The sequence below is a fragment of the Lactuca virosa genome, chromosome 2 (assembly GCF_052849685.1).
Source record: "Lactuca virosa cultivar CGN04683 chromosome 2, Lactuca_virosa_CGN04683_v6, whole genome shotgun sequence".
Classification (NCBI taxonomy): Eukaryota; Viridiplantae; Streptophyta; class Magnoliopsida; order Asterales; family Asteraceae; genus Lactuca; species Lactuca virosa.
In genome coordinates, this window is record NC_136427.1 from 141888291 (window position 1) to 141911696 (window position 23406).

Here is a 23406-nt window from a genome sequence, read left to right on the forward strand (position 1 = left end):
AGATTATGACAACCATAGGATGTTAAGAATACAACATTTGAAGACTTTGATCACACTTGGTTTTGGAGAGTTGATGATAATGGAAAAAAAATCAAGAATAGAGTTTCTCTATAATGTATCCACCAATAAGAGTGAGCCACCAAGAATGCCAGTTCTTCATCTTGTATGAAGTATTCTTAAGCCTTTAAGTACTTAACAAAATTAAGCACTAAATGAGAAGCACTTCAATGCACCATACTTTAACTAGCTTCAAAAGACAAGAAGAAGAAAAGAGGGAGAGAACCTACACTTCTTATGAGAGAGAAAAAGAGCAAGACCATTCAAAAACTAACTCCAAAATGGAAGCCTTACATTATCTTTTATAGTTACATGAAATTAGTTAGACACCATCCTTCATTAATGAAAACATATAGATTTACTTTATAAATAATAATATGAGAAAATATTCTTAACAGAGAATACATTGTTTCATAACATGAATACAAACATCCATTAAACAATAAGTAAATCTAAAATAATTCAAAATTTGAAATTGTTACATGTTCCTATAATAATATGTACAAAACATATATTGCTTAAATTACAAACTATTTTGTAATCAAAAGCTCCAGCAGTATTATTAATAGCTATTGTCATATCTCCAACATGAAATACCATTCATCCGCAATCAGTATCTTATTTCTTTTACCCCTTAGCACATAATATCAAGTATTAGTGTCACATGTAGTAATAAATACTCACGTAATTGGTGGAAAATAAATAGTTCTATCATATAGATACTTGAAGTGTTGGTGATGCTAGACTTCCTTAGCTTAGTGGGATAAGAGAATAAGTTCATTTTTCAGTGTCCAGATTCTCCACAATAGAAACAACATTGATCATTTCGGCCCTTTCTTGATTTCTTGGGTTTATGTTGTATTTCCCCTAACTCAACTATAAGTCTCATAGAATACATAATCTCTTAGACCTTCCTTTTATCCAATGATTGAACAAGTTTGAAACAGATTCTACTGTTCAGAATGAATATATGCTTTACTTGATGAAACATCTGATGTGCTTCATAATTCTTCAATACCTTCTGCAGGTCAAGGGTCATTATTCCAGTATGATACGGGACACATCAACAACATCACAATAATGCTTCCATAAAGTATCATGATCAGACTTACTGGTTAGCAGTGGTTGTTCGGGAATGAGATCTTTCTATATATATATATATATATATATATATATATATATATATTCCTTAAGGAAAAATCTGAAGACTTTATACCAGTTATAGATATCATAACCATAAAATGTTACTTATTTCTTGAAACTCAATAAAAAGAAAGGTTGTATAGGGGCTTACAAGTATTATCAGTCATATACATAATTTAACAAAATTTCATTTACTATTTTCAGTACTAAGTCTTTAAAAATTAATATTTTTTTATTGTTTCTTAAACATCAATTTGTTAAAGTCTATGATCCAAGTTACTAAACAAGTAAACGGTTAGGTGACTTTTATCCCATCCACTTAAACCAACTCGGTGGATAGAGATTACCAATTCCATCAAAATGTAATTCCTAGATAATGGGATCTTAAAGAACTATTTCTTAACTTGGCATTATTGATCCCATCTATGCCTAGGCCTCTCATGCTTAGATGACCTTTATCACAAACGATTCCTGATCGAGTCTTCCTACTTAAAAAACTTGTAGCATTGCAACTAACTAGTGACTAGGTGATCCATCTGGCACTAGAAAGTACAAAACCACCTTGAACATCATAAGACAAAATCCTAATGACCAATTGACCCTATGGCACCAAGACCATACAAACGGCGCACGAGTGTTCTTCAAAATGACGACATTTACTTTCATTTTTAAGTAAAAGGTTTTATAAATATTTTACAATATAGTTATAAAAACATAGCCTCATGAATATTGCATGCATCCAACAATTCATGTACATTTTGTAAAAATCATATCTATTGAATAAGGTTCTTTAAGTTCCAAATAAAACTTCATTTTATTAATCGTTAGTCCCGATGAATTATAAACAAATATCATATATTTAAGGTTTAGTCGTATCACGCTTTAAGAATCGATTATAGTCTTTTATTAAAACATCATTTATAGTTGATACTTAGAGTTTTAGATGAGTTTCAAAATCGCAACTTTAATCTCCTTTTAATAATCAAAATCTTATGACTATACTAATTTTATAATAAAACTCATTTGATTTACAAACTCATTTTATATATCTTATGAGGTGATGATAATAATGTTTTAAATCTCATTTAGCATGTATAAAACATAGTATCAGCATTTTGCGTTAAGTTAGAAAACAAATATCATATATTAGTTGGCATGTATGTAGTGGTGTTGATTATGATGGCATGTGCGGAATAAAAAAAAGATCTAGTGAATCATAATACAAAATCAAGAACACAAGGAGTAAATAAATCTGTGTAAGCTCATATTAGATCTAGAAAGGATATACAAATGGGTTTGTACAAATTTCTCTCTCTAGTCTAACACTCAAAATGGTTCCTTACATAATGGGAGTCACTCACTTCCTATTTATAGGAAAGACTCAACCCATTTACACATACAAGAGGGTAAGCCTAAAACACTACATCCAAGAGTGACTTTGCACCCTAACATTCTCCCCCTCAAAGTTAGGATTGGATGTCCCGGCTTCAGTCTCCAACGATCTAGCGCGATCAAGACCAAACTCCCCCTCGAAGTAACACCGAACTTCAAATCCGCAAATGAATATTCGACAAACCCGAGAAGCTTCGAATACCCATCATTCTCCCCCTTTTTATAATAAAAAAATGATTATAAAACCCATTAAGGGTGAGAAGCGCCCGAGGAATAAACTTCACAATACTCCCCCATGATGTGTACCAAAAATGAATCACCAAAAATCTTGCACGGAAAAACAATCACGAAAAAGCCTAAAAAATTTTCCAATTTGTGAAAAATTTTGACTGTTTGGGTGAAAGTTGCAAGATTTTCCAAAATCCAGGTAAAAATGTGTTCTTGATTTTGTATGATGATTCACTAGATTTTCCAATTTGTGAAATTTTTTGACTGTTTGGGTGAAATTTCTCTCTCTAGTCTAACACTCCAAATGGTACCTTACATAATGGGAGTCACTCACTTCCTATTTATAGGAAAGACTCAACCCATTTACACATACAAGAGGGTAAGCCTAAAACACTACATCCAAGAGTGACTTTGCACCCTAACATTCTCCCCCTCAAAGTTGGGATTGGATGTCCCGGCTTCAATCTCCAACGAGCTAGCGCGATCAAGACCAAACTCCCCCTCGAAGTAACACCGGTCTTCGAATCCGCAAATGAATATTCGACAAACCCGAGAAGCTTCGAATACTCATCATTCTCCCCCTTTTTATAATCAAAAAATGATTATAAAACTCATTAAGGGTGAGAAGCGCCCGAGGAATAAACTTCACAATACTCCCCCATGATGTGTACCAAAAATGAATCACCAAAAATCTTGCACGGAAAAACAATCACGAAAAAGCCTCAAAAAATTTCCAATTTGTGAAATTTTTTGACTGTTTGGGTGAAAGTTGCAAGATTTTCCAAAATCCGGGTAAAATTGGTCACTTTCTGAATTCTGCAGGGACCCGTTGCACCAAAAACAACCAAATATGTGAAACTGGGCATAAAGCGTAAATTCGCACAAACTGCAGGGACCAGAAATGAAAATTCTGCAATTTCTCAGCTTTATGAAGCTATTTTCGAAAGTGGGTATAAACAGTCAAACTTTCAAAACTTCAGGGACCCTTTTCGAATATTCTGCCTTCTTTCCAATGTCGAAATTTTGACCATAGGCAAAAGTGTCAAACTGTCGAAACACCAAGGACCATTTTCGAAACCTTTATGCTTTCTTCCCCTAATTCGTTTCCTAGGCAACGAAACTTTCACAGCACCATATTTAACGAAAAATTTTCTTCTTCACTACGTTAATCAGGTAACGAATTCACTTTTCTCGTCTCACTATTCTTAACGAATCGTGTAGGATCCATGATAACGAAGCGTGAATCCATAGCCTTCGTTAATCGACATCAAAAATTCCTTCGTTCTAAATCAACTGCCAAAATCATCGACTTAAAAAAAATTCGACTTCCTGACATTCAATTATCCAGACTTCAAACATCGTCATCCTTCTCTTTTCATTCACCCCAAACATCGACTTCAAAAACGAATTCTCAAGTCTTCAAACATTTACTTCCGAAATTGATATCCCCACAAAACGAAGTCTGCTATCATCCCAAACCTTCGTTCTCAATCCAAAACTATCAGACTTCCTAATCAATCAAGACCATAGAAATCGAAGTCTTCGTTCCTAGCTATTCATTCCAGTCATCGACTTTGATGCACAAGAACATCATACTTCGTTTTCAATACAAGGACCTCAAAAATCCAACAGATCCCAAAATAACGAACATAGACTCAAACTTACGAAATTTCAGACCCAATATCATCAACACCAACAACGAGGAAGACCCGGGGGTTAGCCCTAGGCAGTATGTATGGAAGACCAGGAGGTGGCTCCTGGCGCACTATATGCTATTGTATGAAAGACCAGGGGTGGCTCCTGGCACACTATATGCGGAGTAGCCTAATAGAGTAGTCTGTATAATTGTCTTTGTGATGCTTGCATGGAAGACCAGGGGGTGGCCCTTGGTACCTGTCTGTAAGACCCAGGAAGTGGCCCCAGGCTTGACCAGGAAGACCACGTGCGTCTCGTGTCTTAACCGCATGACTATGTTTGGCACATAGGACCTTGGCAAGACTATGTTTGGCACATAGCACCTTTCTTGATTATGGATATGTTGGTTATGTATGGCTCTTGGCTATGTATGGCATGTATGGATCAGTTGTTTGTATGGTATGTGGTATCTGGGGAACTCACTAAGCTTCGTGCTTACGGTTTTTAGTTTTGGTTTCAGGTACTTTGTTTTCAAGAAAAGGAGCCGGCTCGATCGCAGCGCATCACACTATGTTCTCCGTACATGATATCTTTGGGATTACACTCTGATATGGTTTTATGATAATATGTTTTGATTACTGACACTTTGGCTTAACACGAGATATTATTATTATGTATGTTTTTCTACTGATGGTTTATGTAATAACTTATTTAAAAATGGAATTTTTGGCCTCGAAAATTGGGACGTTACACTTCTAATCGATTCAAGGACTCATAGATCAACACGAGAGTCAAGAATCTGTGAAGTGTACAACTCTTTTAAGCATACGAGGAAAAACGATGACCAACGAGAAAAAAATTGTCTCGAACTGATTTAATTGAATCATTAGGCTTAATCCTTGATTTATGGGCTCAGAATTATCGGATCAAAAGAATTGTGGGCTCAAAGTTGATCATATCACAAAATTGAACAAAAAGAATTATGTATTTTGGGCTCGTATTTGGACTGGATGAACAGCAATCAGATTCAAGATATTGGACTACAACAAATCATGAACTGTAATATTTCGAAACTGAGTAACAAAAATGAATTAAAAAATTTTATGAGATTATGATTTTGATATTGGTTTGAGTTTGATCTAACAAAAAATAATTGGATCAACAATGGGGTTGAAACGGATTAGATCCAATGAGTCAAATCGATCAAAAATGAAAAACGAAAAACACGAATCGAAATCATGGACGTTTTGGAATCCATTTGAGAATTTGCGATACATTTTTGACGAATCGAGTTCCATTTGCAACGAACGAATCAAATTTTGAAGATCTTGGTTCTTTTGTTGGAATGAGAAAATCTCCAATTTGAACATTGTACCACCCATTATGCGAGATGTACAACTCGTTCTTCGTGTTCTTCAACGATCCAAGAACATCTTCAAAAGAACCACCAACACATTTGGGTTTTGACTTCAAATTCAATGCAACATTTGGAGATTGTTGCTTTGGAACCCAAATTTGCTTCACGGATTTCGACTTCACAACATTTGACGATTTTCGTGAGTAAACCCGCTTGTTTTTGAGATTGATCTTCTTCTTCTTTTTCTTTCTCATCTTTTTGCATCTTGAAGACTTGACTTCATGAACAAACCCACTTTCCACAACATCAACTTTGTGAGTTTGAATCAAATCTTTTGGAGTTTGATACTTGTGATTTTCTTGGATCACCGGCTTCCGATAAGGAATCCTTCCTTCAAACAAATCACAAGAACACAAAATATCATCGGTTTGAACTCCAATCGAGCAAAAAACTTTTTCATCATGAAAATCAACTTGAACTCCTTTTTCTTGAACATCAAGATCATCATCAAGAACACCTTCCCGAGCTTCACGACAATCTGCATAATATTCAAGTTTATTGCTTCCATATTTGCATTCAACACGAGGAATTCCTTTTATGACTTCTCCATCTCTTCTATTTATTCGTCTCTTTTGATATGTTGTAACCAAACGATCAAACAAATCTTTGGTTTGATAATTTGGACAACTAATTAATTCTCCAACTTCATTCTTTTCTCCATTTACAACGATATCACATTCACTTTTCAATCCAACAGTCAAGCTATAAAGAAGATATTCAAAAGTGCATTCACCTTGAACATCCTTACTATGTATCATCCATTTCTCCATAATTGCTTCTTTTCTTTTGAATCAAATGATATGAACTTGGGTTTTCTAGAGAGAGAAAGTGATTTTGAATGAGTTTTCTAGAGTGATAAAGCAAAAATCACTTGAATTCTAGTGAAGAAAATCGAATTATGAGTAGAATCAAAGATGAATTCGATTTATAGAATCCAAACTCTCCAAATCACAAAGATCAATGATCAAAAAATGAATCACCAAATCAAGATTGCCATCAAGGATCAATTCTTGATCCAATCAAGAACACCCGCTCTGATACCAATTGTAGTGGTGTTGATTATGATGGCATGTGCGGAATAAGAAAAGATCTAGTGAATCATCATACAAAATCAAGAACATAAGGGAGTAAATAAATCTGTGTAAGCTCATATTAGATCTAGAAAGGATATACAAATGGGTTTGTACAAATTTCTCTCTCTAGTCTAACACTCCAAATGGTTCCTTACATAATGGGAGTCACTCACTTCCTATTTATAGGAAAGACTCAACCCATTTACATATACAAGAGGGTAAGCCTAAAACACTACATCCAAGAGTGACTTTACACCCTAACAATGTATAAAACATAATATGAACATGTAGCATGCAAAACTTGGTTGCATATATAATAACAATTATAAAATCAAGTTGCCATAGAAAAGATATACTTGGTGATTTCTTTTCCAAAAGAAATATCAAACATATTTTCGAAAATCAAAGGTTATCAAACACTTAAGTAAATCTTTCTAACATGTAAAAGAGGCTTTCATACCACTGATGAGTTTTAGGAAGCTAAAAACGATCCTTTTATAAAACAATTTTAAGAACAGAAAATGGAAGACTTTAAAATAACTAGTTAGTTTAAGATCAGTGAAAGAAAACCACCAAGAGGATCCAATTACATGAAATAGAAAGATTATGAGAACCATAGGATGTAAAGAATACAACCTTTGAAGACTTTAATCTTACTTGGTTTTGGGTAGTTTTTGAAGATGGCAAAAACTCAAGAGTATAGTTTTTCTATAATATATCAAACAATAAGAATAAGCCACCAAGAGTGCAAGTTCTTCATCTTATATAAAGTATTTCTTAAGCCTTTAAGTGCTTAACACAATTAAGCACTAAATGAGAAGCACTTAAATGCACCATATCCTGAATTAGCTTCAAAAGACAAAAAGAAGAAAAGAGGGAAAGAATATATGGTTCTTATGAGAGAAAAAGAGAGCAATACCTTTGAAAATATAACTATGAAATGGAAGTATTACACTCTATTTAATAGTTATATGGAATTATTTAGGCATCATCCCTCATAAATGAAAGCATAGCCTAAAGGAAGAAGTCTTGGATGAGTAGGAGGTTGCTTGTAAAGCAAACTCACTCTCGTTTTCACTTAAATTTGAATTTAGGGAAATTCGCCTACCTATAACGTGGTAGATGGTTTATCTCTGCATGGTGATGTCACATCACCACAGCACGACATTCATTTAATGACCATGGTGTGGTATCGCTTTATGCATAAAACCCTAAGTTTTTGGGTCTTGAGCCCTATTTAAGGGATGCGATGGCTGGGGTTTCCTCAACCCTTAGCCTCCATCACCTCCAAGAGTAGAATATCAAACTATAGCATCCTCTTGTCCATTTTGAGCCCATTTTGCTTGTTCTGTGCATATTGAAGGAAAAAGGAATGCATTTGTGGTGCAAGGAACCATTAATAAAGCATAATAAACCCTTATCAACTTTTGGACTCATGTAAGTCTTCAAGGTCGACGTTTGTGGTTTATTTCTCTTAGACCTTGAGTTTATAAGCAAGCTTGGTCCATTTTATGAGTTTTAAGCAAGGTTCTAAAAAGCTCGCCATGGCTCCGGCAAGGCGCGCCACGGCTCCAAGGCTTGCACCTGCCGCCAAGCTTTGCCAAAACCCCGCCTTAACTCATATATGTGTATAAAAATAAATAATAGTTGAAAATACATATAAAAGTATTAATTATATAGAAAATTTCCGCCTTAAGTCACGCCTTACAAACATCGTGACTCGCCAAGGCTCGGAAAAGTTTGAGGCTTGACATTGCCGCCAAGTCACGCCTTACGTTATTTAGAACCTTGGTTTTAAGTGAGTAATTCAAATAAAGTTTGTAAATTTATTACTCTCTGAAGTTATAAGAGTATCATGTGTAAGATCTAGCTTTTACTCACCATTTGATGCCATGCATGACGTTTGGATCATGTTTTTACCATTTTGACCTAGTTTCAGGTGAAACATGCATGAGATGTGCATGTCATAAAGTTTCAATTTTTATGGACCTTAAGGGAGTATTAAAGCTTCCTAAAAAATATGAGGTTTGGACTTAACAGATTAAGAGCATAATGAAGAAGCTATTCTGCAAGACGCATCGAGACACGACCAAGGGCTGACCACGATGTCGTGGTCGTATGTGTCGCGCCTGTTTTCTCGAGATTAGACAACGATGCGGGCAATGGTTTTCCATTGTGTGATGGATCGTTAACCATTGACCGTTGACTTTTTGACTAGTTTACTGTTGGTCAAATGTTATTAGAAGTGTGTTTCAGACTATTAATTAAGGGCAAATTGGTGTGTTTCCCCAGGATAAGGATTAGAAGGAGAAATACTTGTCTAGAGAGGAAAGTTAAGAATTATCCCTATTTGCTAAATTACGGTTAATTATTGTGTAGTGGTTTGAGGTAGTACTAGTACCCCTAACTTACTATGTGAATTATCTTATCATTCATTTAGGTGAGTTCTCACGAACTTCCTTATCATATGGACTATATGATTATTTTATGTATGACCATGAACAACCTCTCAGAGGGAAGTATGGTTGGGAGGATCAGGAAACTAGAGAACAAGCTCTCAGAGGGAAGTTCTAGTTATACCAAGGTAGTATGTAAATCACGAACAACCTCTCAAAAGAAAGTGTGATCAGATGGTATGTGTTCTAGAGAATAACCTCTCAGAGGGAAGTTCTAGACACAGTGGTTAAAAATATGTTAGGCATATGTTATGTGGAAGAATATAAGTAATATGTGATTTATTACTTAATGTTTTATGTTGATGTGTATAACGAGTAAGTGTTGTGATTACTCACTAAGCCTTAGGCTTATAGTTGCTACTTCATGTATTTAGTTGAAGTTCCTTCAGGTTTAAAAGGCAAGGATTTGGCGTAATTATGGGATCTGGACATTCATCGAGGGCATGGCATTTATTTTATGTTTATCTTTTGTTGACTTTGTTTTGAAAGCAAATATTAGCTTATGATTTTGATACATTATGATTGATGGTGTTATGGATGCAACCCGTTTTTACTATCCATACTCTGATTTTACCAAAAACTTTATGCTTGATTTTTGGATGTTACATTCCCCAATCCCAGAAGACGAAAGAGAAAGTTGCAAAATAAGATGCTTGGTTTGAGTGTGATGTCATTGGTCACTGGAAAATGAATTGTCCTTCCTATCTTGATCGTTTGAAAGGAAAGAAGGTCGATGAAGTCACTTTAGGTATATATACATGATTAAAATGTGAATATTTACTTTTTCATCTAGCACTTGGGTATTTGATATTGGGTGTGGAACTAATATTTGTAATTTGTTACATGTCTTCAGAAGGAGTAACTAGTTGAAGTCATGTGATATGGTAATGAAAGATATATATATATATATATATATATATATATATATATATATATATATATACATATATATATATATATATATATATATATATATATATATATGCCAAAGAGACTTTATATAATGATATTTTCTAATGACATGTGATCCTATAAGGGTCACATCGTATAACGAGTTATTACTTATTGGTTATTTATTAGAGTAATTTGATTATTAATAAATATAACCAACACTTGTATCAACTTGAAAATTATTATTTTATTAAAATAATATTTTAACAAATAATTGGAAAATTATTATTTTTAGGAAATGGTAATAAAAGAGAACATAACTAGTTATATTTACATGGTATATATATATATATATATATATATATATATATATATATATATATATATATATAGAGAGAGAGAGAGAGAGAGACAGAGAGAGAGAGAGAGAGAGAGCTAGGTTCAACTATTTCTAGCAACTATTGTGTGCATGTATGCACCAATGAGAATTGAGGAAATAATAAACCATTAAATAAATCATTTAAGGGTATTATAGTAATCTTTTCATATTGAATTATGGTAATTCATTAACTTCCTAAAACCTAGTCTTTTCCCCTCTTTATCTTCAAACGATCGACCTCAAAAATCTATAGTCTTCTCCTCTTCCTCACTCCAGATACAACCCTATTCGCAACATTCATTCAATCGCAAGAAAATGTTGAATGCCATTCGATTATTTGAACTCTTTAACAAAACCAAGATTCCTTCTGTAAGTCTCGACACATGGCAATCGGAGCCTGGTGTTGTTGGTGATGCTGTTACTGTTGCTATTTAGGTTACCCTCCTCTCCTTAACCCTAGTCGGACCTCATCCATAAGCCTCCTGCGATTGAAAAATAGAGAGATTAAAAAATAGAGGATGCCGAAGTTGGATCACTTTGCCGGCAATGATGGCGGTGTAACTAGGAGGAAACCCCATCCCTTTTAGGTAAATAAATCCTTTTTCATTTGTCTAGGGTTTTGCAATTTGTGCAGCAATTTATATGTTCTTGAGCCATGGAAGTTGTTCCTTAATTTTCAAAATTAATCGGCGCTTTTAATTCTTAGTGGTATCATTTTTTTATATTTTGTAGAATTCGCATTAACCGATTCCAAATTTTCTTTTGAATTGTTAAATTCATAACAATTAGAGGCGGTGACCTCAAATCTCTTCCATTCTGTATATTAAAAAAATGTCATTGTTGACAAACATTAATGGTTTTCTGCTTCACATTTACAAGTTGACTATTTGGACTCATTTGGACTCATTTTGTGACGATGGTGATTGTAAATCTAAAACAAGATAACTATTTGCTTATTCTTATTTCTAATCAAGTAACAATATGATTTTTTATTATTCAAATCACATTATCTATATGTTGATAATAAATTCTGTTAGAATTTTATTGTTTTATTTTGATAAAATTTTAGCATTTATATGTTGATAATGCATTCTAATAGAATTTTACTGTTGCATTCTAATAGAATTTTACTATTTATATGTTGGAAGAATTTTTAGTAGATAAGTGTGCATTACCAAGAGATTTATAGTTCGATTTGATGGCAATTATTCTTATAAAATGAATTCTGTCAGAGTTACTAGCAACCCATGTTTTATATAATTGTTTAAAAATGTAATTAATTTGTCTGTGTATTATTTTGGTTGAAATTGTGATTTTGAATTTCAATTTCTATTGCCCCTCGTTATTGTATATTTGGAATCTAAAATTATATTAGCAGTATATACGATACTTTTGAATGTATTCTATGTATTCTGCCAGAATAAAATATATGTATTCTGCCAGAATGTAGTCTATGTATTCTATCATATTCTATGTATTCTACAAAAATATATAAAGTGATAGTTAATTGCAAGTAACATGTTTTTAACCATTATTAGTTTTTGTTGTATTTGTGATAGGAATGATTGGAAGAATGCGTTAAAGACTTAATAGGAATAACTTGAAGAATGAATAAAGTTTGATCATACTCACAATTTAAGAATGTAGTTATTTTTAAGAATTTTACTCATTTTTGTTGATATTCTTTTAGAATATGTATAATTATATTAAAATGTATAAGGCTTTTAGTCTGTAAGAATATGTGTTTAACTTCGGATGTATAAAAATATATTAGAATGTTGTTATTTTTCAATCTCGGATTTAAGAATTTTGTTATTCTTCAATAATATTCTAATAGAATAAAATTCTGAAAGAACATCATTCTAACAAAAAAATATTCTGACAGAATAAAATCGGTTATGTATACAAATTATGTTAGAATTAAAATTGAATTAATTAAAAAAATTAATATTTATAAAATTAGGAGAATTAATTATCCCTAAAAATTCGAAAATTTCCTTTTATAAATGTAGTTAATTGTCAAAAATACCATTTTGCTAAATTTTGTGTGATTATATGGTACATATTATCCCATTGTAATATCATACACCCTCAAATCATGTCCATTGATTAATTTCATCCGTTGGTCCAGATTTGTGCATTATGGCACAAAATAGTTAGTACAAACAAAATAACCTAAGCTTATATATATATATATATATATATATATATATATATATATATATATATATATATATATATATATTTCTATTCTAATAAATGAATAGGTCTGTTCTCCTATTGACAAGTGTTATAATATTAGAACTCCTCATCCTCTCTAACAAATGAATGTTTTTTTTTGCCACTTGTCATACTCTCATTCAAATTGTCAAATGTCATTTTGTGGTTATTTTGAATTAATTTTTTTTCCACATGTCATTTTATGAGTTTTTCTATTTTATTAAAAATCCACATAATATTTTAATGTAATGATTGCAATAAATGTAGTCATAAATGGATATTAATTTCTTAGTTTTAATTTCAAAATTCCCAAAATTAAAGCTCATTAGTTTCTTTTCTTTATTTAAATTATTTGTTTAAATTTAAAAGATAAAAAACATTTCCATCATAATAATTCATTATTTTTTTTTCATATAAATTCAAAGTTCTCAAATATTTTGACATTTATATTTAACTTTTTTTTTTCAAAAAATTAACCCATGTAATACATGGGTCTCACAACTAGTTAATATTATATGTCACTTATCATGCTACTTGTCAACCTATTAATTATCCATTTCAAATTTCAAATTTTAAATTTCCCACTCCAATTTCCTTAAATTAATAATTGATTCTCCATTTTAAATTTCAAATTTTAAAATTTTTCACTTTAATTATATTAAACTAATAACATTAGATTAAAAAATAAAATAAAATTAATACAGATGATAAGGTGATATAAATTCACGTATTTATTTAAATCAACGATTATAATTTTATATAACTAAAAAAATCTCTTAAGCAATAATCTATTTAAAATAATTGATTAATAATTTTGATTTTTTAATATGAAAGTTTAATTAATTTTATAACCGTGGTTTTCACGGGTTATATATATATATATATATATATATATATATATATATATATATATATATATATATATATATATATATATATATATATATCATGTACATTTATTTGGACCCTTTGCATTTCATTTAAATGTTACATAGTATATGTTAGTTGTATACATTAGTGAAAGACAGATCTTGGACCCACATGTTAGAAATAAGTGTCCAATGTCATAACTAAATTAGTATAACTTTGGGAATAATAACAAAGTCATTTTTAGGTTGCCCTCAAAAGCTAAAATAGCTAGAAAGGATTTAAGAGAGTGAGATAAATAGTTAACAATTTATCATAGCTTGATAAATTAATTAAATACTTGTTAAAATTAGTTTCAAATAAGTTTTAATTAATTTGGAATTAATTAGAATTAATCAGGAATTGTTTAAAGGTGCAGGGACTGGATGTTAACTTTTCTAAAGTTGAACAAGATGAGCATTCTAGAAACCCTAATGAGTGTGTATGGTTTGTGGAGTCTTGGAGGCTTCCAGAATCAATCCATGTAAAAATAAGGAAATGATTTAAATCTAGATTAAATCTAATTATTTAATTGATTCAAAACACCTTTGCCTGCAAGTTATCTCAACTATAAATACACCCTTAGAGCCTTGAGATTTTCACTCCTAACCTTCCTAATATTGAGAATTTTATTCTAATGGCCCTCTCTCCTCTCTTTTAAATACTTTAGGGTTTTAGTCTTTTGAGGGTGAGGCATTAGAGGCATTCCTACTTTGCATGTTATTTCTTCCAAGGGCAACAACTGAGTTCAAGATCTACAAGTGGTCATGGGCAAATACGATTTTGTCCTAAAGGTTGGTATTCTTGTCCCTTTTGATAAGTTTATTTACATACTTTTGAAAGTATGTTGCTATAATAGTAAAACCTATATCTAGAGTGCATGTATACTAGGATTGTTTTTGTATGCTTTCGTTGCCTAAATCTAGTGTAGAGATGCATTGAAAACCCGCCCTTCTCCAAATCCGTGAATGATATAAGGGGAATGGGTGCTTGAGTGTTTAATGTTTCCTTCACCCATGCTTTGTATGAAAATATGGCTCTTTCATCAAATGATGGTATGATCCATATCTCATGCATGTTAGAATATGAATAAGAGTATGGAAGAAAAAATAGCTAGTTTTTTGCATGTTTTCCTCTCTTCTTTTCTCTCCCAAAAAAACGAGAGCTTAGGTGCTCTCTTCTTTCTTCCTTCTTCCATCTTACATGGTGTAGTGAAGAATTAAGTGATTAATATGCTTCTCCTTTTAAGGCTTATTTGGTATAAGCTCTTTAATGCTTAAGAATTGAAGTATAATTTACAAGTGACGACTAGCATCTTGAAGTGGTTTACTCTTGCTTGGTGATGACATATATCTATGATCGGACCTTTTTCCTGACACGGGCGAACATGGTTCATCAAACATGGTTCAGCTAATCAGGTTTGGCCTCGACAAACTAGGTTCATCCTCAACATAAGTGGTTCAACTTAAGCCAGTCAGGTTCGGCCTCGGCTAACCAGGTCATCCTCAGCACAAGTGGTCCGGCTTCAGCCAATCAGGTTCAGCCTCGGCGAAGTGGTTCGACCTCGACCAACTAGGTTTATCCACAGAACAAGTGGTCCAGCCTCGGCCAATCAGATTGCTCATTCCCAAGACAAGAGGTACAACTTTGTGATCCTTCCTAATGAACAATTCACAATCAAGTTACTCCATCCAAAGAAAAGAAGTACCTTAAATCATACCTTCCTCACCAAGGTAAAGGGGTTTCCAACTATATATATCTCACAAACATACACCTCGAGGTAAGCAATACTCTCTCCCTCTCTCATACAAATCAAAATTGACTAATAAAGATCAAACACAGGCGTTCACAGATTTGATAAAATTTGTCATGAACCTAAGAGATATGGATTCTCATTGAAGAATGTTTCTTGATGGATTCCGATGAACCCATCAACTACCACACTGTTGTGTCACTTTTGAATATGAAGAATAGGTTAAGCCATGAATGATAAGATGAAATCCATGTATGAAAATCAAGTATGGGACTTGGCTGATCTTCCTCCCTATAGTAAAATTGTAGGAAGAAAGTGGGTCTTCAAGAAGAAGACTAAAAATGAATGGTAATCTACACACATATAAAGGAAGACTTTTTGAAAAAGGTTTCACTCAAACTTATGGTAGTAACTATGATGAGGCCTTTTCTCCAATTGTTATGATTAAATCAATTAGGATATTATTGATGCATGTTTGGACCGCTCCAAGAGTCCACAACACGACTCGGATTTCCAACAACAAAATTGACTTGAAAAATGGAGCTTGGAATGGAATTTGCAGCGGAATAACACAATAAACAAGAACAAAGAACGAAAGACAAGAACAAAGGATAAATGAAAATAAAAATAAAAGGATAGTATGAAGATCAAACTAAACATATATCTTGAAACTTCGGTGAAAACAAACCAAGACCTATTGAGTTGATTTCGGTGAAAACAAGTTAAGATCTATTAATTGAGTTCAAGATCAGAATCAGGAAACGCGTCCCAACAAAGACCAATTTCGAATTGTACGCAACAACTATAATAAAGAACAGTTCAACTTTATATTTTCGACATCACACTTTTTTGCAAATGATAGACATGGCTATATATTGCCTATAAAAATAACGGATAAAAGAAACTAAAAGTCACCTAATTACTATGCCAATTAATGGCTTATTAAAACACTAAATAAAAGAATAATAAAAGTAATAAAAGTAGTCTTGGGAAGATAACGTTTAGGGAAGTGGAAAAGACAGCTACAACTTCCAAGGCGTCCAGGATAATGTCACGTGTAAAGTAGCACCTAGTCCCAAAGCCATTCACCACCAACAGATACCCTTCGCATTCCAGCAGCCTCGCATCCAAGTTCCTTGGGACAGCCACTCATTCGCATCCAAGAAACCCATCGTATCCAAATATCCCGTTGGAACTGAGACAACATTCACATCCATTCACCCTTTCGCATCCAGAATCTCCCTCGCATCGAGTCACAAGCAAGTGCGAACAGAACCTCACCGCTATAACCCAGATCGCAACGACCATCAAATAAATACGACAGGTGGCGATCGTTCGCACCCAATTACACTCGATCTCAGTCATTCACATTCTGTCATAACGACTCCAACTCTGCCCATTCCTTTGCAACCAATTGTAACCCTTGGTAAGCGCATCACATTGCAGTCATATTCCGGCTTTCGCAACTAAAGGAAATTGGAACGAATTGCAATCCAACTCCTCCAGGCTTGGAATTTGAAACACCTTCCCAATTCGTATCAGTAATGCCTCGCCATCCATTCCCTTGTTCCGATTTCGAGACTGATTCCTTCACTTTCCATTACAACTTACCATCGGACCAAACTGACTTCAGATTGGACATAGACATTGGAGGATCACCATCCAAATTCACATCAAACCCTCCCCTATCGAAAGGAATTGTCCTAAATTCCGTAAGGTCTTCATCAATGATTTCTTCCCCAGTTACTAAATTTATGTTTTTTTTAAGAAATTCCCCTTCCCCATCAGCGTCATAGATGATATTGGAATCTTTTTCTTCCTCTTCTTCCATTTCCTCTTCCTCCTTAATTTCTACTTCAATTCCTCCAAAATATTCCTCTTCTCTATCGGTGTCATAGATGAGAACATTATTTTCATCAACAGAATCAGTGTCACCGAAATGACTATTCTGGTCTTCACCTAACATGTCCCGAAAGAGTTGATGGTTGTTCAACAAAATCGAGAAGTAAACACCCATGAATTCTGATTACTCGCTCATTGGAGACATTCTGAACCAGGAATTCAACTATGACAAACTCGACATAAATGTTTTTTTTTTAAACTTCAACAACAACTAGAATCAATCAACAATACTTTGCAAGAACTTGGGTCTCTGATACAAACTACTGGTCATGCATGAACTTTTAGAAGTGATACCATTTGATGCGTATTTGGACCGCTCCTAGAGTCCACAATGCGACTCGAATTTACAACACCAAAATTGACTTAAAAACTGGAGCTTGGAATCGAATTTGCAGTCGAATGACACAATAAACATGAACAAAGAACGAAAGACAAGAACAAAGCATAAATAAGAATAACAATAAAAGGATAGTATGAAGATCAAACCAGACCTATAGCTTGAAACTTTGGTGAAAACAAACCAATACCTATTGATTTGAGTTTGGTGAAAACAAGTTAAGACCTATTAACTTGAGTTCAAGATCAGAATCAGGAAACACGTCCCAACAAAGACCAATTTCGAATTGTACGCAATAACTCTAATGAACAACAATTCAAATTTATATTTTCAACATCACACTTCTTTACAAATGATAGACATGGCTATATATAGCCTACAAAAATAACGGATAAAAGAAACTAATAGTCACCTAATTAATATGCCAATTAATGGCTTATTAAAACACTAAATAAAAGTATAATAAAAGTAGTCTTGGGAAGATAACTTTTAGGAAGTGGAAAAGGCGGCTACAACTTCCAAGTCGTCTAGGATAATGTCACATGTAAAGTAGCATCGAGTCCCAAATCCATTCTCCACCAACATACACATTCTCATTCCAGCAGCCTCGCATCCTAGTTCCTCGGGAGAACCACTCATTCGCATCTAAGAAAACCATCTTATCCAAATATCCCATTGGAACCGAGACAGCCTTCACATCCATTTGCCGCTTGCATCTGGACTCTCCCTCGCATCGAGTCGCAATCACGTGCAAGCCAAACCTCACCGCTAAAACCTCGATCGCAACGACCATCAAATAAATATGACAGGTTACGATCGTTCGCACCCAATCACACTCGATCACATTTCGTCACAACGACTCCAACTCTGCCCATTCGTTCACAACCAATTCTAATAGCGCATCGTATTGCAATCATATTCCTATTTTCGCAACTAAAGGCAATTGTAACAAATCACAATCCAACTTTTTCAGACTTGCAATTTGAAACGCCTTCCAATTCGTATCAGTAATGCCTCACCATCCATTCCTTTTTTCAGATTTCGGGACTGATTCCTTCACTTCCCATTGCAACTTACCATTGGACCCAACTGACTTCAGATTGGACATAGACATTGGAGGATCACCATCCAAATTCGCATCAAACCCTGCCCCTTTGAAAGGAATTTTCCTCAATTCTTGAAGGTCTTCATCAACAATTTCTTCCCCGGTTACTAAATTTATTTTTTTAACAAATTCCCCTTCCCCATCAGTGTCATAGATGGGACTAGAATCTTCTTCTTCCTCTTCTTCCATTTCCTCTTCCTCTTTAGTTTCTTCATCAATTCCTCTAACGAATTCCTCTTCTCTATCGGTGTCATAGATGGGAACAAAATCTTCATCAACAGAATTGGTGTCACTGAAATGACTATTTTGGTCTTCACCTAACATGCCCAGAAAGAGTTGACGATTGTTCAACAAAATCGAGAAGTAAACATCCATGAATTCTGATTCCTCACTCATTGGAGACATTCTAAACCAGAAAATTCATCTTTGACAAACTCGACATAAAAATTTTCTTTTCTTCTTCTTATTTTTTTAAAACTGCAATAGCAACTGGAATCAATCAACAATACTCTGCAAGAACTTTGGTCTCTGATAGACACTTCTGGTCACGCGGGAACTTGTAGCACTGAGACCATTTGATGCATATTTTTACCACTCCAAGAGTCCACAATACAAATCGGATTTCCATCGCCAAAATTGACTTGAAAATTGGAGCTTGGAATCAAATTTGCAGCGGAATAACACAAATAAACAAGAACAAAGAATGAAAGACAAGAACAAAGGTTAAATGACAAGAACAATAAAAAGATAGTATGAAGATGAAACTAGACCTATGCTTGAAACTTCGGTGAAAAAAAACCAAGACCTATTGATTTGAGTTCGATGAAAACAAGTTAAGACCTATTAACTTGAATTCAAGAAAAGAATATGGAAAAGCATCCCAAAAAAGGCCAATTTCGAATTGTACGCAACAAATCTAATAAACAACAGTTCAACTTTATATTTTCGACGTCACACTATTTTACAAATGATAGACATGGATATATATAACCTACAAGTCACCTAATTACTACGCCAATTAATGGCTTATTAAAACACTAAATAAAAGAATAATAAAAGTAATAAAAGTAGTCTTGGGAAGATAATGTTTAGGGAAGTGGAAAAGGTGACTACACTTCCAAGGCGTCTAGGATAATGCCACGTGTAAAGTAGAACCGAGTCCTAAAGCCATTCGCCACAACCACAGACCCTTCACATTCCACCAGCCTCGCTTTCAAGTTCCTCGGGACAACCACTCATTCGCATCTAACAAACTTATTGTATCCAAATATCTCATTGGAACCGAGACAACCGTCACATCCATTCGCCCCCCTCGTATCCAGACTCTCCCTTCGCATCGAGTCACATGCAAGTACGAACCGAACCTCACCGCTATTACCTGGATCACAACGACCACCAAATAAATATGATAGGTTGCGATCGTTCGCACCCAATTGCACTCGATCACAGTCGTTCGCATTCCGTAACAACGACTCAAAATCTGCCTATTTGTTCGCAACCAATTGTAACCCTTTTGCAATCGCATCGTATTGCAGTTATATTCTAGCTTTCGCAACTAAAGGAAATTGGAACCAATCACAATCCAACTCCTACATACTTGCAATTTGAAACGCCTTCCCAATTCGTATCAACAATGCCTCGCCATCCATTCCTTGTTCCGATTTCGGGACTGATCGCTTCACTTCCCATTGCAACTTACCATCAAACGCAACTGACTTCGGATTGGACATAGAAATTGGAGGATCACCATCCAAATTCGCATCAATTATTTTCTATAACCACATATTATGACTATGAGACATGGCAAATGGATGTCAAAAACCACTTTTGTTAATGGAAACTTGTTAGAATATGTCTATATGGTTGAACATGAAGGTTTTGTTAGTCAAAAACATCATAATAAAGTATGTAAACTTAAGAGATCCATTTATGGACTTAATCAAGCATCTTAATCATGGAATATTCTTTTTGATGATGAAATCACAAAGCATGGTTTTATCAAGAACGAAGATGGCACTTGTTTTTACAAGAATACTAGTGGGAGTACAATGACATTCCTAGTTTAGTTTGTAGATGACATAAGTCTTGGCTCCAAAAGTGCTTCTCATTGAAAGATTTAGGAGAGGCTACTTATATTCTTTGGATTAAGAAATATAGAGATAGATCAACGCGATTAATAGGCTTAAGTCAAAGTGCATATGTTGACAATTCTTGAAGAAGTGCAAGATAGAATACTCTAAGAAAGGGTTCGTGAAAATGAGAAATGTTATGATTTTGAGTTCATCTCAAAGTCCTAGTAAAAAAGATGAGCTAGAGAAGAGGAATGGCGTTCCATATGCTTCAAATATTGGATCCATCATGTATGTAATGTTATGAACTAGACCTGATGTATCTTGTGCTTTGGGCATGACGTGCAGATACAAACAAAATCAAGGAAAAAGTCATTGGATGGCTGTAAAGAACATTCTAAAGTACTTAATAAAAACTAAAGATGATATATTCCTTGTTTATGGAAGTTTGGTGTAAAGTGTTACATAGATGCTTCCAAACAAATTAGGATGATTGTAAGTAACAATTAGGGTATGTATTCATTATCAATGGAGGTACGGTTTCATAGAAGAGTTTTAAGAAGAGGGTTGTAGCATACTCCACTACATAATCAGAATATATTGTTGCTTCGGAAGCTGCAAAGGAAGCTACTTAGATGAAGAAATTCATTGAGAATCTTGGGGTTGTTCCTTCCATTCAGGATCCCCAGGGGATCTACTGTGATAATAAGGGTGTCATTACGTTAGGAAAGGAACCCAAGTCACATTAGAGGACCAAGCACAATCACCTCCTGGTTCAACTACATTTGTGATGAAGTTAGAAGTGAGGATATTTGTCTTCGCAAAGAACGCATAGATCAAAACTTGGTTGAACCATTCACAAAGTCTCTTCCATAAGTTAAACATGAGGGTCATGCTAGAGGGATATGACATTTCTATTTTAGTGATAGGATTTGATCTTGATTTAGTTTTTAATATTGGGATGTTATAACCATCAACTATCGTAATGATTATGATATATATAGAATATGATCTTTTCATTAAATAATTGTTGTCTTATATATTCACATGTTTAATCCTTGAGTGATTTAATTATTTTAGATATTCATAGTTGTTCGTTGTTTTGAGAACATTAATGAAGTAAGACTAATATGAATTGGATTGGTTAACAAATTTTCATAACCAGGGTCATAGGTGCTTATTAGAGAACAAGTATTGGACCTAACTCGTTCTAGATCACTTCATGGATCATTATCATAATTGATACTTGATAAATGAAATATATTTGTATCCTTAATACTTGAGATACATATTTGGGACTTGAGTTTAGGGAATTATATACTTTGATATGGTCAAATATTTTTCTTTAACCAAACAATTATAATGACTAATATTAGGTATAGTATAAACTATAGGAGAGGCGTATGTAGTCAAGATGTGATTTGTTCCTCTTATGTGTGGAGAGTTAGACATCTAAGGCATCTTATCAAAAGTTGAACACGAAATGATATTGATTGCAGTCTGCTCAACATGATGTCTGTGAAAAAGGGATAACTGATAACTTAATTTATACATAAGTTGAATTTGTGATCTCTTAGGGAGTTTGTAGTTGACGGAATGGAACTTTTGCATGTGTTATTAGGGGAAATGAAATGTCGCTAGACTTTCATATCTTTCTTTATCAATCTATGACGAGTCTGGTCTAAGTGGGAGATTAAAAGATCTTTATGATCAGGAGTTATATCAGAATCATATTACTAATAACTTATAATCCTAAAGGGTCACACTAACAACAACTTGATACAAATAGATAGATTATTTATAAGAATTTCATTCTTAATAACTATTCATAACTCTTATAAATAATTGAAAATTATTTATCTTATTAAAATAATAAATGTCAATATCAAGTATCATAGTATATCATAAGGAATGATTTATTAAGGCATGCATATCTTTTGGGAATAGAAAAACTTTTGTCTTTTAGAGAAATGGATAAGGCTTTATAAGACATAAAGAATAAGAAGGAATTTATAAAAAAAAATACTATTCTTATATATATATATATATATATATATATATATATATATATATATATATATATATATAACCATGACTTGCTAGATAAAAAGAAGAACGACCTTTTGCTTATTTTAGTATGGGGCACATGCTATACAAGCATGACATTAAAATATAATTAAGAGGCATGACATGACTGAAAGGGTTAAGGCCTAATGTGTAATAAGAAAAGGTTTTAATGCTTTCACTTGACACTTATTTGGTTCACCTATTGTTGTGGATATCTTCTTGTTTTCTCTTATTCTCCCTTGCTAAAGTGTTAGTGGAATACTTTCCTAAAACCCTCATTAAATAATTACATAGTTTTAACTTAAAGCTTAAGAGTAAAACACTAGCATCTTATCTAGTTGGTTATTATTGGTGTCACAATTTGGAGGAGTTCTTC